General features: G+C 35.7%; 1 protein-coding gene across 2 annotated transcripts in view; it reads right to left on the bottom strand.

The window, feature by feature from the left end:
* gabrb4 (gamma-aminobutyric acid type A receptor subunit beta4) overlaps positions 1–26,481 on the bottom strand; it is a 113,716-nt gene that overhangs the window by 83,825 nt on the left and 3,410 nt on the right. The gene's annotated exons all lie outside the window — the stretch shown is intronic.

Raw genomic sequence — 26,481 nt, 5'->3', positions numbered from 1 at the left:
TCCAATTCAGGTTGCAGGACTAATAACAATCCAAAAGAGAAAATCCAAGTGGGGACTTTCAGCACCTGATTTATTCAATCTCTTGTTTGGAGATGGATCTACCTAGAGCAATGGTAATTTTTTTTTTTTTTTTAGATACAGAGACTGTAGTATGTACATCTATTTCACTGGACTCTTACACATATGGGAGAGGGGATTTCAAGCAGTTTAAAAGCTAGGTGGAAAGCAAGAAAAACTGTCAAGAATAATTTATCACCATGTTCAAAATCTCCCATATGGCATAACTCAGACTTCACAGTTGCGGGGAAATCCTTTGGCTACAGAAGGCTAGTTACCATTTGGGACACATCATTGATGACAGAAGAGTGCTCTCATTTGAGAGCTGAGGTAAATACTGTATATTCAAAAATATATACAAACTTATTTCCAGTTCAGACGAAGATCATGATGGTCCTTAAGGAAAGTGAAATAAGGATTTAAATAAAAACAGACAGTTTGAAAGCAATTTGCATCACCACGTTTACTATTTTATGCAACTGTAAAATATAATAAATAGATTCCATTTAAAACATACTATACAGGAAAGAGCTTATTTATTATGAGGTTACCAAAAACAAACATGTGCCAACAATTCATAGGAATTACTACTGACAGCTATATTAATGCCCACCAGTTCATCAATTAAGGATCCAAAGAACCATTCAAAATTCTGTATTCTGTATTCTGCTGATTCAATTTAGTTTGAAAGCTATTGCATTAAATCTTCCTTTTAAGTTTCTGGGGATCGTAATATCTACTAGTTTTAATTTTCTAATCTTTCATCCCACCTATTACAAAACAAAAAGTTTTATTTGTATTTCTTACCATAGCAAAGTAGAATTACTCAATGGGAATAGCAGAAAAATAGCACTACATGAGCAATGGCTTAGCTTACTGACACAACATGAAACAACCTGAGTTTCCCATGAAAAACCTACAGTACCTGCTTTTAAACAAATAAAATTAATTTCAGTGTGATTGGAAAATATTTTTCACTCACCTTCAACTTTCTACATTTCAAATGATTTGTAATTGACGTTAACAGTAGTTAGTGGTTTATTAATGTTCCTTTATTCAGGTTTTCTTATGAATATACTATGTATGAAATTATATCAATACCCCTTTTATATGGTTCCTGTGTTTAATTGAAAACCTGCTCCAATTAACATTGATTTTTTTTTTCAAATAGATCACCAAGAGCTGTACAGGACTGAAAATCTCAGGATTGTTGCCCTGCAGGACTAGGTTTAGGAACCTATGTTGTATATGCTTGATACACAGACAACTGCTGCAAAACTTCAAATATTCAGCTCAAGGCTTCCTTGGTTTTTATGCTGCCTGAGATTGCAATGACTTATTTGAAATAAAATATTAACTTAATTGGTTTAAATGACTTCTACTTTCAAATCTTTAGTCACTGAAAATGGTTAAATGTTTAGTTTTGCTGGAACAAGAGTAAATGTCACTGATGTACACCTTCCTAATCTGATTTATTGTTCTTCTACTTCTTTTGAGCCCTGTAGCCCCCATTGTAAAGAGATCTGAAATATTATTATATAAAACAACACTGAACGATGAGTAGAAATAATGCAGTTTTCATTTCATGTTCCCAATTGAACCTACAAATTACCTTAAAATCTAAAATAAAATGGAAATCTATTGATTGTTGCAAAAACAGGGTTGCAAAAAATTATGCATGATGTTGCTTACATAAGTCAACACATTGCTGATATTTGATATCGTGTAGATCAAAGTTACAAGTCTTTCATTTTTGTGTGCAATAAAAAAATACAAAATCATTGAGAGGCACTGTGCATAAGAAAACAAAGGTGCAAAATAAAACATTTATAATGTACAACTATATTTTAGAGTAATTTTCATAAATTTAAATTGTCAGCAGAGTGTTAATATAATGCTACTTAAAACCTTTTTTCTTGTTTTGAAGGATTTCTTTAGAAATATGTCTGACCAACTAGGAATCTCCTATTGTTTCTTTATGTCTCAGTTCAAGGAAATGGCTCTTGTACTGTATGTCACAGGCAGAATGGCAGCAGAAATCAAATTTTAATATTCTGTAAGATCCACAGAGGCATACAATAGGGGTAATGGTACTTGGGGGAGAAGTACATTATTTTTACTACAGGTGGGTAGCTGCGTCAGCATGCGTAGGCTGCAAAGGAACAAGTAATAGGTTTATTCCATGCTGAAAAAAAGAAGAAAGAGAACACGGTTCGGCTGTGGAGCCTTGGATGAAATTAATAATTCTAAAATGTTAAAATAAATGCATGACAGTAGTTGTCCAGGCTCAGCTGTTACCGTACATATGGAGTTGAAGGAAAGATGTCGGTTATAAATGATATAACATTGCACAAAGGGATTTTGTTGGTGTAAGGGTTTTAAAGTCATCCCAGCAAATTTGAGTGAAACACAAATGGAAACTACATGAACTGCATTGAAAACCGAGAACAAAGGCTTACTCAAAGAGTATGGAACATGTTACCTTGCCATGTTGCTGAGGATGATACCCTGGATTCTTTTAGAAAGAGCTGTGAGAGATCCTCAGATGAATTAACTACTTTCTACCAAAATGCCGAATGCCATTGCCTCATTTATAACCTTTTTGTATGTTCTTTTACTGAAACGTAAAAATGTAATGAATATCCAAACATATTCAAATTAGAATAAGCCCTTTAAAAGTTCTGTAGAATTTTTTAGGAGTCTGAATTATTTTGAAATTTGCAATATGCTAATAAATACACATAAACAATTTCATTCTTTAACTATTTTATGACTTAGAAATGCTAAAACATTCTAAAATGTTGAAGAATAACTGAGATTGATTAGATCCCATTTACAAAGATCAAGTCAGTATATAAGAAAGGCCAGAATAACTACATTAGTCTTTTCAAAGCATTAACAGATTTAATTAGTGTAACTAAGGTTAATGAAATGGCTTTCTGATACTTGTGGTTTTGACTAATGGAGGGAGGCTATTATCCCATGTCTTTTAGTAAATGGCAGTGAGGTCAGGTAACGGGATAAATAAGAATGGAAAAGAGCAGAAGGATGGCTCAAGGACATGACCTGTACAACTCTCAAATTGAACTCCTCAAAAATAAAATGTGTTTTTTAAGTACCTTCTCCATCATTAACATAGGATCATTAATGCTGTTCAACACAATTTTATTTCTTTAGCTGCGTATTTTGTGTCTGAGAAGTATGTTTTAAAATAGCGAAGAACAACTGATTACTTACCTTTTACAAAGATCAAGTCAGTATATAACAAAGGCTAGAATAACTACATCATCCCTTCAAAAGCATTAAGAGATTTAATTAGCGTAACTAAAGCTAATTAAATGGCTTTAAGAACACAAAAAAGGTTATAAACAAGAGGAGGCCATTAGGCCCATCAAGCTCATTTGGATTCTAGTAGCTAATTGATCTAAGAGTCTCATCCATTGGTTTCTTAAAGTAAGACAGATCATTATTTTAAGCAATATGGCTTCAGACTCCAACGACCCTCTGTGTAAAAAAGTTTCAGGTTTCAACATTAGTTATGAACAAATACTGTACATTAGGTTGAGAGCTGTCGGTGTCTTTAAGATTTATAACTTGTATCAAACTACCTCATACTAGACTAACAAGCTAATAAGTATTGGATTTTTAAAAAGGACATTTAGAGACAACGTGTTACATAATTTAGAAGCAGTGTCTTAAATAGGCATTTTCATATTATTCACAAAGACTTTATACTGTATTTACATTATGTACTGTACTTTCATCTGTGAGTCTTTGTCCATCCATGGAAATCACTTAAATTAAAAAATAATGTGTTGTAAGTGCACCTTAGAGTACCTCCCACGTTGCTTTATTTTCCTCTTACAATTATTAGCCTTTGCTTGTCTGCCTGCTTGAGGTCATGCATTAGCCAACCGGTCAAGGCATAAGATATGGATGTATTTGTGTGACAATGTGAAACATTCTGGAGGTACAATTCCCTCAAACAAAAATGTATCAAATGTATCAAAATATCAAAGAACTCTCTATCTTAATGTATTAATTAATTACACATGTATTAAATGCAAATTTCAAAAAGATAAAAAGACTGTACATAAGATACTTATATTGTTTTTTCAAACATGGTGTCCCCATGTTTGAAATGTTTCTTTGGTAGTGACTAAAACATTGGAATTATTTTTAGGCTTTTATACATTCATTGATAAGGGGTTAATTTAAACACAAAAGAAAATAAATACCATTTTAGATGTCCTTTCTTACGTATACAATTTATGTGAGTTGGTTTAAATCCACAGAGATATTCTCTAGTACTATTTTGATCAGTGTTATTTTTAAAGATCCTGAAAAACACTGCAGAATATGCTGCACGGATAAAGCATTTTTTTGCAACTGACATAAGGAGAAAGCATTCTTAAACATTTTACAATGCCTAACAATGCTTCTAGTCCATTCAGTATAAATCATATAGCAATAAGTAAAATTAGGAAGAGATCACTCCAACATCTCTGTATATTAATTTTTACAGGGTGACAACACCCTATATTTAATGCTGAGTATGTTTAGCCGGAACTTAAACTACAATGTGTAGCTTTAGCCCATAGCTTCAGTACATACAGTATATACTGCATGTGTAGACAAATTGCTTTTAATGCAGGCAGTGACATGAATAAAATGAGGATTATGAATGTATGGATAAATGGAAAAATAAAAAAAAAATTGATGTGCAATTTGATATTTTCTCATATGATCCATTGTGTGTATGGTAATAAAAGAATGCTGAAAAAACATTTCTTTTCAAGAAATAAAGAAGTAATTTGTGTTATATTTCCATGCAAAGATCTCATTTCAGCCCCTCCACCCCCACAAAGAAACGTCTGCTTTCTTTTAAAGTACAGTTTAGAAAATGATTAATCAACATCTCAATAGTGAGAAAAGTTGATGTGTTGTGTAATTCTCTGGACAGACACATCTGAATATTAAAAAAAATAATTTAAACTGTGGTACATAGTGTATGGAGGAGCACGGCCTGGGTTCAGTTCCAGACTTGGGGTGTTCTTGTATGTTCTTCTAATGTTGTCATGGGTTTCCTATGGATGCTCCTGTTTCCTCCCACAGTCCAAAGACATACTGGTAGGTTAATTGGCTTGTGGAAAAACTGTCCCTGGTGTGAGTGTGTGCATGTTTGTTTCCCGTCCAGGGTGTATCCTGCCTTGAGCCCGTTGGTTGCAAGGATAGGCTCTGGCTCCCCTGCTGCCCTGAATTAGACTAAGTGGTCAGAAAATGGATGGATGGATGCTGTAAACACAACAAGACATACTTGATGGCAAGTGATTTGTTTGTTAAATAAATAATAATCTTCAAAATCCTTCTTAACTATCCTATAAAAACAAACTCACTTTTATTGTCATTAATCTCATGATGTTGTTGACTGCAATATACACTAAAATCACAGATGAAACCCTTGGCAGAAGAGAATAAGACACAATATTATTTTTTCTATGATATTTAAATCAGTGTCTACCTAATAAAAACAAAAACTGGAAGGGATTGAAATGAAAAAAGAATTGAATAAGGCTAGATCCTTTGACCCAAATATAATTCATTTTGTCAAAACAGATTGTTCAATTTATAGAAACTATAAAAATTAGTAGTAATAATTAGTGACTTAAAACTAGAATCAGGAGCAATCTTGATTAGAATCTGTGCAGGTGTCCAATATACACTGGCTCTGCATGCACTTTTTATAGCCTGCATAGAGCTCAATTTGTATGCGTTATGCAAAAATTTGTAATGTCTGATTTGTCTTTTTTGTGTGAGTGTTGTCTATCGTTTGTGTGAATCAAGGGAAATTATTGCAATACTGAAAGCAGCAAATGTTCAGCCATATAATTTGTATATATATGTACTAATGTTTTTTCTTAACTAGGTGTCTCTTAAAATAGTTTGCTTGTCTAGGGATAAGGCCACTGAAATGTACTGCCATTCAGTGCAGTAAATTAATATCAGTTTTTCAACTCTGCATTTGTATATACATTTTTGAAGAACTGGAAAGATGATTTAAAAAAAATAACAAGGCATTCCTAATTCAAAGGCAAAGATATTGGATTTTAAAAGTCAGCTTTTTGTGCGAATAATTAAGTGAAGGCTATAACTGCATTATTTTGTTATTCCAACTTTCTTTGTCAAATAATTGCTATTTCTGTCTGGTATTTTTGTCTTTTGAGGCAAATATGCTGAAGCTGTCTTATGTTAAGGTGGAATGTCAAAACTTAACATAAATATCACATGTATATGATCTAATATGTTATATATGTTAAATACAAAAAAAATTGTTATAAAGCAGATAACTAATAATGATAGAGTTTCTAATTAAAGCTTCACAAAATAGCAAATATTTTTAAAAGTGATTTAGATACCATGAGCTGTCTTTAGATTAAGCTTTCTTTGAAGTAATTTCCTCTTCTGAAAACATCTAACAGATTTGTTGGAAGACATTATGACGATTTATTCTGCATTCTCATAAACTCAGAGGTAATTAAAAACATTAAGGATGATGAACAGCAAGCTCATCATAAACTGAGCTTTACTTCACTGCCCTATGTGACATCTATTCTTAATTTGTATGAATGAAAAGTTGGAGTCCTTATTAATTCATTATAGATTGTTGTATCAATTGAAGAATATGAATGTATCTCAAGCAAAAACAGACAAGCAGAGCTGTATGGCAAAAGGGAGTAAAACAGAATATATTTTTCTTGATATTTGTGTGGATATACTATAATTTTGTTTGTCAAGCCAGTTGTACTATGAATACACTGACATAAGTTCACTATTTTTGTTCTTGAAAAGATCTTTGAGCTCCTTAGCATTGCATTTGTGGACTTTTTAAGGAAAACTTTCCATAACATTTAGATATGGTAATTCAGCATAGTTTTTGTTCCTTAAATGTATGTACTCCCATATTATGGACCTAAAAAAAGTTCATCTACATTAAAGTCTTAATGGAAGATTAAGATAACCCTACTAAATAATTCATTCAAACACATAAGATATTTGAATTATTCAATAAAAAATTATCCATCAGTAAATATCCTTGTGTGAATAAGTATGGTAAACCTTGGTTTCAGTAACTGGGGGCACCTCCTCGAGCAGCAATGACTTCAACTATACGTCTCCTGTAATTGAGTATCAGTTAAAGATAGCAAGTCATCCAGGTCCTGAGGCAGCAAAGAATCCCCACACCATGATACACCCACCACCATACTTGACAGCTGGGAGGATGTTCTTATTCTGGAAGGCAGTATTTGTTTTTTGTCACAAAAAACGTCTTGTTGTGGTCAGAAAGTGACATTTTTGATGCATCTGTCCAGAGAACAGTCTTCTTGTAATCTGACAAACTTGAGAAAAGAGGTAATGCTATTTAAGAGAGTCATGTTTCTTCTCGGCTGTCCAAACATGAATATAATTCCCATCCCTTGTTTTCTGAGTGATGAGGAAATGAACACTAATATTAGTTAATGTGTCAGATGCCTGCAGATCCTTAGATATTATTCTATATGATGTTTCAGGTGTCTGCTGGGGAGATCTTGGCTTTGGGGAGAGACAACATGGTCTCTACTCAGGCCAAAACTCCATCCTTTTGACTGTTACCCAATTATTAAAGACCCTGTTTCTCGTAACCCCTTTAATGGTGCTAAGTAACTAGGGGATTACTTATTATTTCACATCTACTTATTTTTAACTATTCACTTTTTTGTTCTTCACAAAGCAGTGCATCTCAAGAAACTTTGAATTGGTAAAAACAGATCCCTTTAGTTATTTAAAAAATGGTTTTGATTCAACATTGGCATTATCGTAAGAGATCACAATTTCCAAAAAATGTATTGAGGGTTCAAAAAACTTTTTCTAGGTACTGCACCTCAAAAGGTATCATCAGTATTTTCGAAAATAAAGTAAAAGATTTGAAAGAATGAACTTTAAGATAGAATGAAAGTACTTATATTCCCATACTGTGCGATGCACCTCTGAAATCAGGTTTAATTGTGATTCACCCTGTTAAGCTTTTCACAGGACTGTGCACCAATGGTAAAAAAAAAAAAAAACAGTTTAAAGACACATGCGCCAGCATCTCCTGCTTTTTCTTCCCTATGTTAGAGGTAGGAAAAAGGCAGAACTGTAGCTTTACTTGGCTTTGTAACATCAGAGGGCACTAAAACAGAACTTGAGGAGGCAAGTGCTTTAACAGCGGTCTTTCACTTTCATGGCCTGGTGGGGCCCAGGCCTATGGGGAGGACAGCCACGTTTGCACTGCTAGAGATATGTCGCCACTATTTCAAGCTTTGTTAACAGTGGAAGCCAAAACCATAAAACCCATTTCACTTGTGATGACAGCTAGATTTAAACTGCTGTCTCCAGAGGTATCAGAGGCACTCACTGTTTCAGCTCTTAGCCTCTGTGTCTTGCTTTTGTTTTCTGAATACACAAGATCATTACACTGTATCCCCTTGGCGGAGACTCCATCGCACACTGCTGCTTTACAGTTCCTTCTCACATCACTCTGTTTTCTCTACCAAATCAATGACTGCTACTGCACCCCCCCAACATTAACTGTAACAATAAAGTAGAAAACACTCAATGCCTCAGATGTGCCCTAACATCATTATCCTGCTCTGAAAGTTTACTGAGCAGTGGATTACCAAGATAAAAACATGATAAAAGCCTAGTTAAGTATGAAGCAGCTGTAAGTCATGTTTAAAACACCTGTGTTGTTTTAATGCAGGGTGTTACACTGTGATTGTCCTGTGCCATTTCTGCTTTTATGTACTATGTTTCAAATCTTTTCACTTACATAACTGGAATGCTGCAAAAATGTGAAAATGTTTCTTATAAGAAAAGAAAGAACTGTATTCCACAGCTTGACGAGAATGTGATCTGTCTGACATCGATAGTATTTCTACTAAATAGTATTAGAATGGAACAGGCAGAAGTGCTATAGGTACTAGAAGCACTTAAGATTAGCAAATCCCCACAGCATTGGTGGTATTCTACCAACTGTACTTAAAGAAACAAGAGATGTTATTTATAGACTGTTAACAAAACTCTTGCAACAGTCACTCAATACAGGGATAATACCCACTCACTGTAAAATTGCTAATGCTTCTCTCATCCATAAAAATGGTGACAGAACTGAAACAAGTTACTATTGACCAATCAGTCTTATTTATATTACATGTAAGGTTATAGGCAAGATAATTAGAACTAAAACAGAGGGTCATTTCCATGGCAGTAAGATTCTAAGGGACAGTCAGCATCGATTTAGGAAGTGCATTTTGTACTAGACATAAGAACATAAGAAAGTTTATAAACGAGAGAAGGACGTTGCTTGAAAGAAACTACGGTAGGGAACTGTCTTCAACAAGAAAATGGATCAGCAGTTGCTAATACTTCATATCTGCCCAAATTTGCCAAAAGAATAAGGAAGCATTTATACAGATATAACTTTGAGAAAATGATAATATAATACTGTTGCTACAAAATAGACAAATTCAAATAAGACAAAGGTTTCAAGCACACAAAGCTTTCCCAAAGTATTACAAATAAATTTTGAATGCCGCAGGCACTTAAGTAAAGCTTGTTCCATACTCCCACAACCCTTTGGGTGAAGAAGTGCCTTCTGTTCTTGGTTTTAAATTCACTTCAACATTGTGCTCTCTATTTCATATACAGTGCCTTGCGAAAGTATTCGGCCCCCTTGAACTTTTCAACCTTTTGCCACATTTCAGGCTTCAAACATAAAGATATAAATTTTTTATTTTATGTGAAGAATCACCAACAAGTGGGACACAATTGTGAAGTGGAACGAAATCTATTGGATTTTTGAAACTTTTTTAACTAATAAAAAAATGAAAAGTGGGGCGTGCAAAATTATTCGGCCCCTTTACTTTCAGTGCAGCAAACTCACTCCAGAAGTTCAGCGAGGATCTCTGAATGATCCAATGTTGTCCTAAATGACTGACGGTGATAAATAGAATCCACCTGTGTGTAATCAAGTCTCTGTATAAATGCACCTGCTCTGTGATAGTCTCAAGGTTCTGTTGAAAGCGCAGAGAGCATCATGAAGACCAAGGAACACACCAGGCATGTCCGTAATACTGTTGTGGAGAAGTTTAAAGCCGGATTTGGATACAAAAAGATTTCCCAAGCTTCAAACATCCCAAGGAGCACTGTGCAAGCGATCATCTTGAAATGGAAGGAGTATCAGACCACTGCAAATCTACCAAGACCTGGCCGTCCCTCTAAACTTTCAGCTCAGACAAGGAGAAGACTGATCAGAGATGCAGCCAAGAGGCCCATGATCACTCTGGATGAACTGCAGAGAACTACAGCTGAGGTGGGAGAGTCTGTCCATAGGACAACAATCAGTCTTACACTGCACAAATCTGGCCTTTATGGAAGAGTGGCAAGAAGAAAGCCATTTCTCAAAGATATCCATAAAAAGTCTCGTCTAAAGTTTGCCACAAGCCACCTGGGAGACACCCCAAACATGTGGAAGAAGGTGCTCTGGTCAGATGAAACCAAAATCGAACTTTTTGGCCACAATGCAAAACGATATGTTTGGCGTAAAAGCAACACAGCTCATCACCCTCAACACACCATCCCCACTGTCAAACATGGTGGTGGCAGCATCATGGTTTGGGCCTGCTTTTCTTCAGCAGGGACAGGGAAGATGGTTAAAATTGAGGGGAAGATGGATGCAGCCAAATACAGGACCATTCTGGATGAAAACCTGTTGGAGTCTGCAAAAGACCTGAAACTGGGACGGAGATTTATCTTCCAACAAGACAATGATCCCAAACATACAGCAAAATCTACAAAGGAATGGTTCACAAATAAACGTATCCAGGTGTTTGAATGGCCAAGTCAAAGTCCAGACCTGAATCCAATCGAGAATCTGTGGAAAGAGCTGAAAACTGCTGTTCACAAACGCTCTCCATCCAACCTCACTGAGCTCGAGCTGTTTTGCAAGGAAGAATGGGCAAGAATTTCAGTCTCTCGATGTGCAAAACTGATAGAGACATACCCCAAGCGACTTGCAGCTGTAATCGCAGCAAAAGGTGGCTCTACAAAGTATTAACGCAAGGGGGCCGAATAATTTTGCACGCCCCACTTTTCATTTTTTTATTAGTTAAAAAAGTTTCAAAAATCCAATAGATTTCGTTCCACTTCACAATTGTGTCCCACTTGTTGGTGATTCTTCACATAAAATAAAAAATTTATATCTTTATGTTTGAAGCCTGAAATGTGGCAAAAGGTTGAAAAGTTCAAGGGGGCCGAATACTTTCGCAAGGCACTGTATATGTTATGTTTAACATTGTTTTTTTCTGAAGAAATCTGCTAGGTTGATTGAGAATTTCAATACTTGTCCCCTCATAACCTTCTCTGTTCATGACTAAAAAGTTCAATTCTTTCAGCCTGTCAGTGTGTGGCATTTCCTTAAGCCCCAGATTCACTGTATGTTATTGCTCTTCTCTAGACTCCAGAGAAGCTACAGTACATCTTTTCCACAACGTGGTGACCAAACCTTTGCACAATAATCTAAAATACAGTAGGTCTTACTAGTTCACGATGCAATCTTAACATATAATTATTTTTAATTAAATATATATAATCAAGTGATATTGTGTTAACATTGTATAATGTAGTAGTGTGAACTCATTTTGAATATTGTGCATACTTTTGGTTACGGTGTTACAAAAACAATACTGGTGCTCTACAATCAATTCGGAGATGAGTGATCAACAGGATCAGGATTTAAGTGATGTTTTATTTTAAATGATTCTTTTAAGACTTGAAAAGAGAAGTTCAAAACAGGACCTGAATCAAGTATTTAAAAGTTTTAGGGACATTAATAAAGTCAAGGAAATAGATCTCTCCTGAACAGACAGCATAGTCTGGTCACCATGTTGCCAGTGCAAAACAAAATATTTCTGCTCAGGAATCAGTCCAGAGAAGAGCAATCAAGAACCTAATCTTAGCCAGGTTGTCAAAACCCATGGCCTCTTTTAAGAAATGGTTGGTAGAGACCATTGGATCAATTTGCTACTAGCGAACAAATTAGATAGAGGGCCAAATGACCTCCTACCATTTTTACGTTTTTCTAAATTTAATTAAAACACCAGTCCATTAACAGTGATTTTAAAATAGCAAAATCTTCCCATTTAACAGTAAAATAAAATGTATTACAGAGGAATAAATATCAACCAGTATGTTTTTAAATGACCATTTAAAAAATGGTAATCCATTCAGGCTGTAATCTCACCTTGTGTCCTGCATTTCTGGGACAGACTCTGCACTGCTCTGACCCTTACTAACAATAAGTAGCTTCATGACTTTGGATGGATGTATGACAATTTATATTATATTTCTATTTAACCTGTTTTAAAAATTCTCTCTCATGTCTTTGATTAAATTTATTTAAAGTGATTTGTATATTGTAAATTGCTGGAAATTTTCACATGGTCCAGGTACTGTATCTCCTTTATGTATCCTATCGTTATGGTCTTGACTTTTTCTGGAAAATGAAAATATAAAGAAAGAAAGAAAGGACCACATGCTTGTTTGGAAAAAAAAGTGGAAATTATAGCCTCAGGTTCTCACTCTCACCTCTGTGGTAACATTTTTTCCTGTCTTTTACTTTGGGCACTAAATAAATCACTGTCTTAATGAGTTCTGTTATTCTCTAGCTATAGTGAGCATAGCGATTTATCTGAGATGCATAGGCCATTTGTATAATATATAAGCTCAGCAATGCAAATGACAAAATAAATCAGAGGCAAGAGGATATTGCTCATTAAAGATTTTAATTTAGAGTTGTTTTCATTCTCACATGCAGACATATGCTTAGTTATATATGGCACAATATAGATTTTTTTTTACTGAAGGCATTTCTATTTCCTATTTAATGACACCAGTCTCTGAGTAATATATTTTACGTATAGCACCTTATATCTTCTGAAATATTTTCACTCTTGCATTTTGTGTGTAAGGAACTCAGTACCTGTCTGAACTATTATCGCCTTACTCCCCACCTCGCAACCTTCGCTATTCTATTTCTGCTCTCCTTACTGTCCCCCAAGCCCGTCTACATTGTATGGGTGACAGGGCCTTCTCCTGTTATGCCCCCAAGCTCTGGAATTCTCTCCCCAAGGATATCAGAGAGTCACCTTCTCTAAACTCCTTCAAATGCAGACTCAAAACCCTCTTCTTCAGAAAAGCCTTTACTTAACTAGTTCCATTCTTCACCCCTCTGCTTTTCTTAGTACCACCATCCACGGTCTCCTCTATATATTGTAATTGTGTTTTATCTTGTGTATTCTTCTTATTTATTGTTGTTGTCATCCTGTAAAGCTCTTTGAGAAGCCGCCTTTAAAGGCACTATATATACTAAAGTTTATTATTATTATTATAACTCCAATAAAGTATAATGTATCTAGTAATACACAAAAAAGTACTTGGGGAATTGCTCTTCCAAAGTGTCTCAAAGGGTCATAATTGCATCCATCTGAACAGTAAATCTTACATCTGTGTGTGGTATCATTTTTATTTTATTAATGAGAAAGAACATTTTTCTTAGGCTAATTTTCAGTAGTTATCATCATATTTTTCAGGTTTGTGGACATATTTTAAAACTTTAAAACCCCAAAATCAATTTTAAACATCCATCCATACAGAGTCATGGGAGAGCCAGAGCCTTATCCCAGGAAGCAGAGGGCATAGGGCAGGACACACCCCTGGATGGGGCACCAGTCCATCACGGGGCACACACACAGATACAGACACCAGGGCCAGTTTTCCCAGAAGCCAATTAACCTGTCTGTACAGCATGTCTTTGGATAGTGGGAGGAAACTGGAGCACCTAGTCAAAACCCACTCAAACACAAAAACTCCATGCCTGTAGCTCCCCACGGAATTGGGCCCAGGGTCCCAGTGCTGCAGCAATACTAACCACTCTACCACCTTGCCACCCTTTAATTTCAAACACAGACATTATCAAATAAATGGAAATTAAAGCCTTCATTTGTTTCTGTATTGAGAACATTTTCCCTCAACTTAAACACACCTATTTCAGATAATAAACATTGCTGCAATCTTCTATTCCTCCAAGTTGCTCATCGTATAATTAAGGAATGTTGTAAAAAAAAAATAACATACTTGTACACATTTGTGTAAGAGAAAAAAATCATGTTTAAATAAAATTTAAATTAAATAATTATGCTTGAAATTATCCTTCCAAAGCTTTTAAAAATCTACTAGAAGCATTTATAATTCTTGGACATGAAAACGGTATAACAAAAAACACTGGTACAGTTCACTGAGCAATCCTTTTTATGAGGTTTCCATTTGACCACAGAGGCCACTTTCATCACACACAACTACTGTACCTTACTTTAGGAAACAAATGTGATTAGCAACTATCAGTTTATGATTTCATTCAAACTCAAAATTCAATGGTTTCTGTCACTGACCACTGTGTTAATTATTTATCAGTTGTTGACTGAAATGACAATCTTATCACCTACTGTATTAATTGACATGCTTAGTGACCTTCTGGAGAAACTCTGGCATTTTATTCATGTAGCACCTGACGGCTTCCCTCTAGACATTGATGAATTTATGAATGCAGTCTGCAGTATATTGATTTATTTTCATATATTCATTCACCAGTGATTAGCATTGCTACCTCGCAGCACTGGGACCCTGGGTTCAATTATGGAACTGAGGCACCTGAGGTGCGAACTGTGTGGAGTTTGTATGTTCTCCTCATGTTTGAGTGAGTTTTCCTCCTGGTGTTCTGGTTTTCTCCCAAAGTTCAAAGACATGCTGTTGGTGAACTGGGAAACTTGGACTTTGTGTAAGTGTGTGCATGTTTGTGTATGTCTGCACCCTGCAATGGACTAGCATCCTGTCCAGGGTGTATCTGGCCTTGCGCCTGTTGCTTGCTGAGATCCAGCTCTCCTGTGATCCTTAACTGGATAAAGTGGTTAGAAAATTGATGGACATGCATTCACCTTGATAATATCCAGTTTTGTTCCATTTTTTAGACTTAGGTACTGTATAACCACTATGAAATTTAGCTAATAGGAGAGAACTGAGATACAGCATTGCAAGGGGATTCAACAAACATATATAAGAACCTTGTTTAAAAAAAGGCCATTTTATGTATCTGTCCAATCATTTGTGGACATGTTTTAAGACTGTGAAAGTCACTTTTTTTAGTTTACGGTAGAAATGTGCAAGATAGAGCGCAAAACTGTCATTCCACCTGGCATTCCAGCACGGTTCCCAATTAGCCAATTTTCCCCACCCTGTTTAATGCTGCTTCACACACTCTTTTGTGCTCAGTATTAAGGTTTTCCTGGCTTGAGCTACTATCACTTTCTTTGCGACTTACTACTTGTTTATTGGCCCTGGTTTGTTCCCCGACTACGTCTCCTGGTTTTGGTTTTGGCACTTTACTAATCGCTCTGGTTTTGACTCTTTGCTTCCTCACCGCTTCGGCTCTGCTTCTGGTTTTGTACTTTTGCCTGGCTTGTTTACCTAAGGCTTTCGGACCTCGGATTGCCCTCCCGACTACGCCTTTGGATATCGTTCAGGTTTTCTACAAAGGGTCCTCACTACTATTTCCTAACAAAAACTGTTTCAAAACAGACAATACACAGTATTTAATATGTGATATGTGAAGACATAACTTGGATGCATATCAACAAAATGGATGTCCAGAAACCATAGCCGTCTGCTAATACCTCATATCTGCAGGCTATATTTGTCAAAAGGATAAGGAAATAATTATACTGATAACCTAGAGAAAATGGTAAAATAATACTATTGCTACAAAACAAAGACTTTTTTTATGCTTTAGTCACAAGTAAAGAGTTTGGTGTATGCCAAAGGAAAGGCATGTGGTGCTTACTTCTGTGTTATTAAACAATTAAGAGTAAGCCATAAAAAACAAGGATTAATTGTAAACATAAATTATATTTTTGTTATTATATTATAATGTATTATATTATATTTGCAGTTTTTTTAAAAAAGGAATAGTAATTGTTTTACCTCTCCTATGCCAGGTAATAAATTCTAGGAACGAATATGACTTTGCTCTTTGTCCAATCACAATGTCACAACCATCTTTGTTTTTATTTTATAGATGCAAAAATGCAGAATAAGAAGCCACAAAACACTCTGTCAACTGGTTCGCTTACAAAGTGAAAGTTAACATTCATACCCACAATTCACTGGAACTGGAACACTGTATGCAAGGTATACAAATAAGGATATTAAAACAATAAAATTATAAATAAAGAAGGAGATGCAGCCCAACCCATCATAATGAATAATAAAATTCTGTACTAACCCCTTCAAATGCTTTGTATACCATGAGAGCAATCAACAAAGGCTACTATTTGTTTATTTAAAAGTGCAGAGCTACCATTTAATTACAACGAAAACTAGGAAGAGGTTTTGTAAAGAAATTACTTTTATATTCAGGTCTATGCTCTTTGTTTTTAATACAGTTAGTCCAAATCTTATAGTTTAAGATAAAAAAATATGATTACAAAATTTATATGTAGCTGTTAAATGTTTTTTCTTTTTCTCAGTACTTGCTAAAATGAATAAGGTGGACCACCCTGAGATTTCCTATACAAAAACATAATTTCCACATTTATTGTCAGTTTTACCACCATTTATCAAGTTACTGACCATTTACAGCACTGAACCTCAAAGACTGCTGCCATTGGCCCTGAAGCTTTGGGACAATTTTGCTTCAGCTTACCCATATTTTTGTTTAATAATCCTTCTCACCACCTTCAAATATTCCTTCTTTGGTTGCTGACAAAAACAAACCGACAACAATCAAAGTTTGTTCTCTTGTGCTGATGCCTACCTTGTGCTGGTGGTTCTACCATTTCATTTGTCATGGATGCAACACCACATAATCCATCCATCTATCCATTTTCTGTTTCATCCAACACAGGATTGTGGGGGAGCCAGAGCCTATCCCGGCCAGCAATGGGCACAAGGCAGGATACACCCTGGATGGGACACCAGTCCACCACAGGGTACGCACATTAACATTCAGGGTACACACAGACAGAAACATGCACCCACTCAGCCCAGTGCCTATTTTGCCAGAACCAATTAACCTAGCAGCATGGATTGTGGGAGAAAACCAGTGCACCCAAAGGAAACCCACAGGAGCATGGGAAGAAAATACAAACTCCACACAGACAGCACCTCAGGACTTGAACCCAAGGCCCCAGAATTTAAGGGGGAAACACTAACTACTATACTACTGTGCCTATGCCTTAAAAACCCTATAACTAACCTCTATCTCTTTTAGGTGTACAGCAGTGTACCTTTACTGCAAATAGGCTGCCAGGGTCGGCTTGCCAACTGAATCTGGGGGGAACTCAGATTAGCAGCCTTCTGGCCCTACCACCTGGTGTGGAGTGGTGGCTCTTTGGCTAAGGATCTGTGCCTGTGGTTGGAAGGTTGTGGGTTCAAATCCTGCAGCTGGTAGAGGAATCCTACTCCATTGGATATTAGAATATCTTGGATACTGATGTCCTTCACCAGAGCTTTAACTAAATCCTTTTTTAAATCTGATTAATCTCACAAGAAATAAAGTTTAGGAGAATGGTATAACATTCAGAAAGTTTCGGCTTTATTTATTAGTGGTAACTATTTGGCGCCCATCAGTGACTTGGATACATCAGTAATTGAGACCTTAAGCTGGGCTGAAATCCTGGACATATGGGATAATTTTAAAGAATTTTGCTTTACCTTAAATGCACACCACATTTTCACTCCTACTAATACCTATTAATTTTCTGTTAATAACCAAAACTGTGTTGTTATTATTTTGCAACAATAATAAGGCAGCTGCCATATGAAAAGTACTTAAAAACATTAGCTGCAGCTGAAGCAATAACTCCTTAATAACACTAGACAGGAAATAAATCATTTTATCCTAAACAATGACTGATGAAACACCAAAAACATTACAAAATACTATGAAACTTTAATAGAGAAGTATGGATGTGTTTCATTGTTCCTTAATGCCATTCAAACCCCTGTGACGCCTAATATTCTGAGCTTTGTTCTTCTATTCATGTTTCTATTTAGAAAAAGCAATTTATTTTCTCTGTGTGCCATGTTGTTCATTTTTTTAAACCAAAATAATGCTTTCAGACCTGAAGCAAAATGACCTCCCCATGTTGTGACTTAATTCAGACTTCGCTTTGATGATTGAATTATTGATTTATTTATTTTAAGACTATTTCTATTGAAAAACATCCAGACAACAAGTCTTTGATCGTAGAAAAAAATGACAACACAGGAAGCACGTTTGATTCTTATAGAAAACAGATTACTACAGCTGCACCAGCCTGGAATCACACTTGGCAATCTAATTGAAATTATTTGATAATGTTAATAATGATTTTATAATGTTAATAAACTATAGTACAGACTCTTCAATATAAATAAATATGTACATATACTCTATATACGTAACATGGAACAATGATACTCTCTGGTTAGATTAGTAGCATCACATGTTTGGTTGAGAAGGCAAATACCATGGCTTACATTCTAATAAGCTGTTTTACACTGTACTAATCAACAGACATCATTATATATGATGACTGATGAAACGTATATTCTAAAACATTTCTATAACTGTCAAATGCCATAAACCATTGAATATCAGTTATGGAAATTGGAAGATAAATGAATTACAGCATATAATATTGTGTATGTATAATACTATGTCAACCAAACACTTCTGGTTTCGTTTAAATATGAGAAATGGTTTTAATTTATTTATTTTTATTGCCCCAGGTGTCAGTAATGTCGGCTCTAGTTGACACTAACCACACTGGATTTTGTGGTTCCCCTGAGATATACCACTTTTGAACTCTTCGTATCACTGCCCCAGACATAATAACATTCATGGGATCTTTGGGGCTGGTGTATGTACAGTATGTGTACAGGTATGTATATAAATACAGTATGTTTGTATAAAGACTTGATTTTCAAAGTCCGTAAGTCTCTGAACCAGTAAGATTTATGTATTTGCTGGCTAAAAATTTAGTGGCATGTATCAGCCAGTGTTATTTAAGGTAATATTGGAAATTGCTGTCTATTATATATTAATGGACAAAGCTGAATTACTGACTGACCAAACACTTAATAAGCCCTTAATCTTACTTGTTAATTTATAGATTGACTGACAAATTGTATATATTCTGAACATGAAAAAAATCACATTGCATGCAATTGCAAGAAATTCACTAATTGATCATGAGGAAAATATATTTTTGTAGCAGGCAGAACGATAGTGTGTTTAACAGACAAGACAAACAGTATATACAATTCATCATGCAAAACAAGATTTCCCATGAAGAGGGGTGATCAACACGGGATCTAGTGTGAGTGTCACAGGCTAGTGGTGTGAGGCCACTGTTAGAAGCATTTCAAGAAATACATGACATACTGTATGCTTTGCATCAGGTTACAGATGCTGTCTTATGGAATTGTCCCATTCATCTTGTGTTATGCTGGACAATATGTGCCCATTCAGTGGTCTCTTAGCTCTAGGCACTACACAACATCCCAGTTAATTTCACAAATGTTCAATGGGGCTCAAGTCTGGTGTGCAGGGCATGAATGACATAACTGAAAGCCATTGTTCCAAAAGCATCACATGGACATGCATTTCCTCTTGGAATGCTGTCTTGTTAGGATGAGCCTGCAGGAAGGGCTGCAAGTAAGGTCTCATGGACTTGATTAATAGAGCACTGTGCGGTCAAGTTGCCATCAATCACAACTGGAGTTCTCTAGCGACTAGACGCTCCTACCCAGTCCATCACACTTGGGGCTCCACATCGATTGGTCTGTTGTACACAGCAATTAGCATATCATTATTCACATCTGCACCATGCTCCCTGACATCCATGAGGGTGGTGTACAATACACCTTAATTCATTATTACACGGGGCTTTGTTCCTATTAGTGACTCCACCTGGGGTGCTCCTCACACTACCTATATCTTTGCCATTGATGAATACTGGTGTGTACTGGGCTGCTTTGTGTTCATTTTTCTGAAAATTAGGACTGTTCAGTTTGCCTCCTCAAAAATGAACTGCTAATGCATGGGTTTGTGCTACCAGACATTTATGATGCAGTGAAAATAGTATTAAAAATCATCATGAAGATGTAGCATGATAACGTGTCAATCTTGGTTACTCATGATAGATAATGGACTGTATTTGACAAGCAAGGTCTGGCTGTAGTGTCTTTCCAGGTGGCAAACTGCTGGCTGTGAATACCTCAGTGTTCTGACAGTGCTCTGACTTAATCCAGTATCCAACACACCTATGTTCTCTTGATAAGCAGCAAAAAGAGGTTCCTGGATGCCTTTCTTCCTTAATTTTCATGGTGCTCATTGTTTAACAGGTTAAATCACTTGTGGCCAATTTTGCTCTCTCATTAACGAGGATTTAGTGCTTATGCAACAGTAAAAGTCACTTCAGTATATTCCTATCAGTCCATCCATTCATCTTCTTACTGCTTTATCCAGTACAGGGTAGCAGGAGCTGAAGCCTATTCTGACAAGGAACAGAAGACAAGGTAGGATATACCCTAGATGGGATGCCATTGCTGGACATACACAGACACAAACACCCACTCACAGACACCTGAGTCATTTTTTTCCAGGAGACATTTAACTTACTAGAATGTATTTGGACTGTAGTAGCACCTGGAGAAATCCCACAGAAAACTCCATCTGTGTGGAGAACATAAAATCTTCACACAGATAGCACCCCAGCTCCAGAATTTAACTTGGGGCCCAAGAGCTGTGAGGCAGCAATGCTAACCACTGTGCCACCATTAAATTGTGATCAATTCATCAAAATGACAAAAAAAAAGTTAATATCCAAATTCTTTTGAATTTATATTTTAACAACATGTATAAGTAGAGTGAAACATTTCCTTTGATGCTTGGAGTATAAATATCTCTAATCCAGGGGCGAACATAACATCAGAGCTGATAAGATGATGATCTACTGTACATTTCTATGACACATACTATCAACACCTCACACCTACATGGTTATCTTTGCCTTAAGAACAATATACCATTAGTTGAACTTAACATTTAAAAAACACTTCATTTAACAGCTCAGGAGAAGCCAGTGACTAATGTGACTTGTTGTATGGGGGTTCCCACAAAACACATGTGAGCTTCTCTGTTTCGTCTTTTACACAAATTCTTGCAGTGATTTCTGCCATCATTTAACTTCTTGTATGTGCAGGGACATCGCCATTGGATGCTTTCTTGTCAAATAGTGGTAGAATATATGAGATAAATATTTCATGAATATTTGAAACAACATCAATAAAACTGCTAGAAACCTTTCAAACGATATTACTTAACATTTTATGTATAGCTTTATCTAACAAGATATGCAAGGGCTTAGCCATTTTAGTTTGTCATATTTTAGGATGTCTAAAAATGGTGAGAAAAGTATTGCTAAAATAGTCATAAATCAAATATGAACTGGACATATGTTTGGGTGGTGTACTCAGGAGAGGCAGTTATATATGAAGTTATGAAAAGCAGGGCATGTAGGAGTAGAGTTTTATAAAACTTTTATAAAAGTTTTTTGTGATATATTATGTTAGTAGTGTCTTATAACGCTAGGAGTGTGGCTTTAAAACTAGAAATGTATAATATGTAGACTGTACAAGTAACGTATAACTTGGTACATGTTAGCATGTTGTACTTTAAATGTTATGATCTTTTTTCTGATTAATTTTTGTGATCTTTGTGATTGTGTGAAAAATATGCATATGCTTTTAACTGATTCAAGTACTCTCAGATACTTTTATTTTCAATTTCTGAGTGGTAAATTACACACAGTCCACCAGTGTGTTTTTTCACACTTTCAGAACATTAAACTTCATCATAGAATGGTCAAGGTGGTGTCCTGAATAAAATTACCCATGTAATCATACAAAGACAGAAACTCAAATCAAGGCACCAGAACACTGCTACTGCGTGGCCATTCACCAGAATTGAACCTCACTAAGCACATATTGGCTACCTCATATCTACTGTAGCTAATAACTGATGTCAGTAAGCCAGCCAGTAATGGGCAATCTGGAGACCAAGATTGCTAATCACATGCATACTTTATGTAAGTGTCACACATCAGGCAATATTGTACCCATTCATATTTTGAAAGTATTTTGTAATTAGAAACCAGATTAACGAGTGTATGAGAGGTCTGTTTTTTCCTGTTTTCTTTTTTCTTCCTTTTCTCTAGATGTCCACCAATCCTTTTTCTAAACTCTTTATCAAATCCATTGTCGCAGGGAGAGGGTGCTTGTCCCAGCAAACAAATGGCACAGGGCAATATACACCTGGACAGGATGCCAGTCCATCACCGGGGCACACAGACATACATTCACACTAGGGACTGTTTTCCCAGAAGCCAATAAATCTACCAGCATGTCTCTAGACTGTGGGAAGAAACCCATGAAAACACAGGGAGAACATTCAAACTCCATGCAGATAGCACCCCAGGAACGAAACTCAGGGCCCCAGTGCTGCAAGGCAGCCATGCTAACCACAGTGCCACCATGCAGGTCTTATTCTAGACATGCTAACATTTATAGAGCCTATAATGTAAAAGCCTGGGAATTAATTCTAAGGTGAACATTCTTAGTCGCATTACTAATTAACAAATTTGTTGGGCCTTAATGTTTAATTAAATTTGGTATGTTCATCCCTTGGTGATATCTGTTTCTGCTTGGCTGTGACCTTGTCTGATAATAACTCCATATGCTTTTGGTTGATAAATCACAGCAAAAACAAATAAATATGGAAAAGAACTGGTGCAATAAAGCATAGGGCAGAATTAAACTTGAACTAAAAGCGATACTCTATTAGACCAGATTTACATACCACATATATAACAGACTTATTACCTATTTAAGTTTATTTAAGTTGAAAAACATTATTTTTTGTGCCACTGGAATGGAACCTTGAGAAAATTAAAAAAGATTCCCAATCATTTCATACAATTTTCTGTCCTTACTTAAATTATGAGGAAAATGATCAGACAAATACAGTAGTCAGTGTAAATTTCTCCAGCATCAAAACATTACACTGTCTCACAAAGGTAGACTGTTGGATGATGTTTTTTTTTTCATTTTCTGATGCTGAAATTACCCTTCTTTATCTCAGAATACCACAATAAGACAACTGTAGCAAATAAACTTACATGCATATTGTTTGTGGCAATAAGTGAATGGGTTATATTACCTCTTAAAATGCTCATTTCATGGTGCAGTTTTTTCACCCTCAGAACCCCAAAAAAGGAAAGTGCTGTGTTCTGTCAGTCCTTCATGGCTTTTGCCAGCAGTGCGCTAATGAAGCCAAATGGAAAAACATACTACTCTCAGACAACTCAGCTTGTACCAGGACAAGACCTGATTTGGCAGGAAACCTGAGAATGCACTCATCGGCATATGGTAAGGGATAGCATCCAAGACTCTCAGACAATCACACCTCAGCTATGTTTTCATATGTTTTGTCAAAATTCACTAAGGCCCACCTATCTCACTTCAGGTTGTCAGCAAGTACACTTTTTTCTGGCTTCTAGCAATAGATATGTCATCCAGATATGTCTTTAAGGTCCTGGGTAGTAGTTCTATTACTTGTGTTACAGTTTTTAAAACAACTGGACAGAAGACAATCCAGTAAGCAAATATGAACAACTTCACCCCGTTAATGACATGCACGATTTACCTCACGAGAAAAGATTCATAATCATCTATTATAGAAAATAATAATATTTAAGATATTACATGTTGATATTTGCCTACTTCCCTTTTAAGTCAAGTGATTATTCAGAGCTTTATTAAACGTCTTCAAAATAGCTACGTTGTATGTGTTAAAAAGGGCAAAGAATGAAGTCTCACTCTTTTCTCTTGGAAAATGTTTTTTGTGCTCGTAGGGATATCAAAAACTCACACCACCCATAACCACGGGGAATATGGAAGCTATTCAGCACTCAGAAAACACTCAAAAGGCAAATTGTGATTTTAAGAATATGAACTCAATATGACTGAAATTGCTATCACTAAACTCAAGTTAATAGATAATCCCTTACTTTTGGAGAGAGGTGTATAATAATGGAAGCTAATGTATTTACGTTACCAGGGAAATATAAAAGTAAGCTTAAAATTGTCAAGAACAATTACAGCCCATTCTCACTCACATTGGTCAGTAGACCAATCCAGAAAAGTTTTAACTGGTAAGTAATATGCAGTACAGCTTTGGTATGAATACAAGGACCATTTGAGATTCAAAACTCAGATTCAAAAGATTTGAGATTGTTTGTGAACTGTAATAGAAGATGTGCTGAATTTAAACAGGTTTCTTAATTACTCAGAGTGCATTGATAAATGGCCTCATGAACTAGTTTTTAGCTGGAATGTACAGAATGGGATATGTTACATATTGTTTTTGAGATGCTGAAATGGAATACCAATCACTTCTAAAAACTACAAAAGTTTAATTGTATTAAAAAAAGCCCTTTGTTGTTTTTGTCATTGTCTTTGCATTTTTTCTTATCATTTCTTTCCAGCAACTCTGCTTCCAAAAACCTGAGTTTAGAAAAATACTAAATGCAATCATTAAAACTCATTAACAGCCCCAAAAAGTAAATGTTTTAGAAAGCAAGCCTGTCAATCAGGATGTCAGAACTGACTGTGTGTTTGTTTTCACTTGCAGTTTTCTCTACTTCCTTTAACAGAGCATGGATTTTCTGCCTTAAATGGCAAATTCAGCAAGTGTACAAAATAGAAGACAGAAGGTGAGAAGTACACAATGGGACTCTGTTATTAGAAGAAATGAGGGTGGTAATACATGATTTTAAAATATACAGATCTTTTTAAACACATATATGTGTGTGTCAGTGCATGTTTCCAATTTTAGCTGTGCTGTTTCCATTTGTTAAACTGATTTTTTGTTATTTTGAGATATTGACTTGCAAATAAGTAGAATTTTGTGAACTATGAATATACTAATTCACTGGGTCTTATAAACATTAAGAGTTTAAGAGCATGTTACCAAACCATCTGTTTAAAAACCCTCCAGTCCAGAAAACCTCTGAGCATAAGAACATGTACACATGAGAGTCCAATTGGTTTATGTAAAAAGAACAGATATACTTTACAAAACTCCTGGTGCTTCATGCCAAAAAGTCTAACTATAGGTCTAGGTTTTGAGTTAGGATTAAAGTCATGTTTATGACTAGTGAAAAGACAAATGTTAGGATTACAGTCAGAGCTAAGATTAGGTTTAGGGTTGGGGTTGTGTGTAGACATGTGTCAACACTCCAAGCCCCATGTAACTGTTTTAATAGAACAAATCTAGAACATCTAGAGGTGCATTTAAAAGGAAGTGGCATTATACTTTTCAAAATGGTGGCACCTTAAAATACTTCAGCAGAAAATTACCAGACCTTACCTGTTATGCCATGTTATTATTGTCTGAATGACAGAAGCAATTTATAACAGAAAGTAACCACTTTAACTAGATCTTGTCAGTTTTTAGATGTCTTGCAGTTTTTTATGCTTGTGCCTTTTTTTTTTTGCAAACGTGCAATCTAATAAGAGCTTCAAGGGTGTCTATGAAGCTGAAATGGACCTGCCTGCAAAAACTGCTAACATAAATTGTCAGTCATTGTAAAGGTTTGACCTGTACAGCTTTTACACACCATCAGCATGAATGGACAGCAAACAATTAGAAGACAACCATTTCCTACTCGTGAAACTACAGTTTCCGCTAAAGGAAAAAACGCAAAAGTATCAAATATGAATTGATCAGAAGTAACTTTTGGACATCTGTGCTTGTTTATTCCATTTTGTAGAATAACATCAGACACTCGAACTTACATGAAATACATGATGGACTGTGTTTGGCCTGAGGATAAGGCTGATTACTGTCAAAAAAACAGTCTGCCATATCTAGTGAGTCTTTCTAGATATTAATCTGGGTATTACCTTTTTATTACTTTATTCACAAAAAAAACAAGCCGTGACCAAGGCTAATATTATCAAAGAATGATTTTTAACCCCTAACCTACAGTATTAATCAGATGGTGATCCATTTGTCTGTCTGTCCTGGATTGGAGCATATCTGAATGTCTGTATTATGTACTGGCTAACTACAGAAATGACAGACCCAGATAAATGATTGTTCTGTTTTGTGCAAGAGAGACTTGTGGGATGAACTGATGAACATGAAGTCTTAAAGTTTGTTACTTAAATTTAATGACAACTTCCCAT

Source organism: Lepisosteus platostomus, chromosome 10 (assembly GCF_059453375.1).
Source record: "Lepisosteus platostomus isolate fLepPlt1 chromosome 10, fLepPlt1.hap1, whole genome shotgun sequence".
In the NCBI taxonomy this organism is placed as follows: domain Eukaryota; kingdom Metazoa; phylum Chordata; class Actinopteri; order Semionotiformes; family Lepisosteidae; genus Lepisosteus; species Lepisosteus platostomus.
Note: the sequence above shows the minus strand (reverse complement) of the source record. Positions and strands in the feature narration are given on the sequence as shown.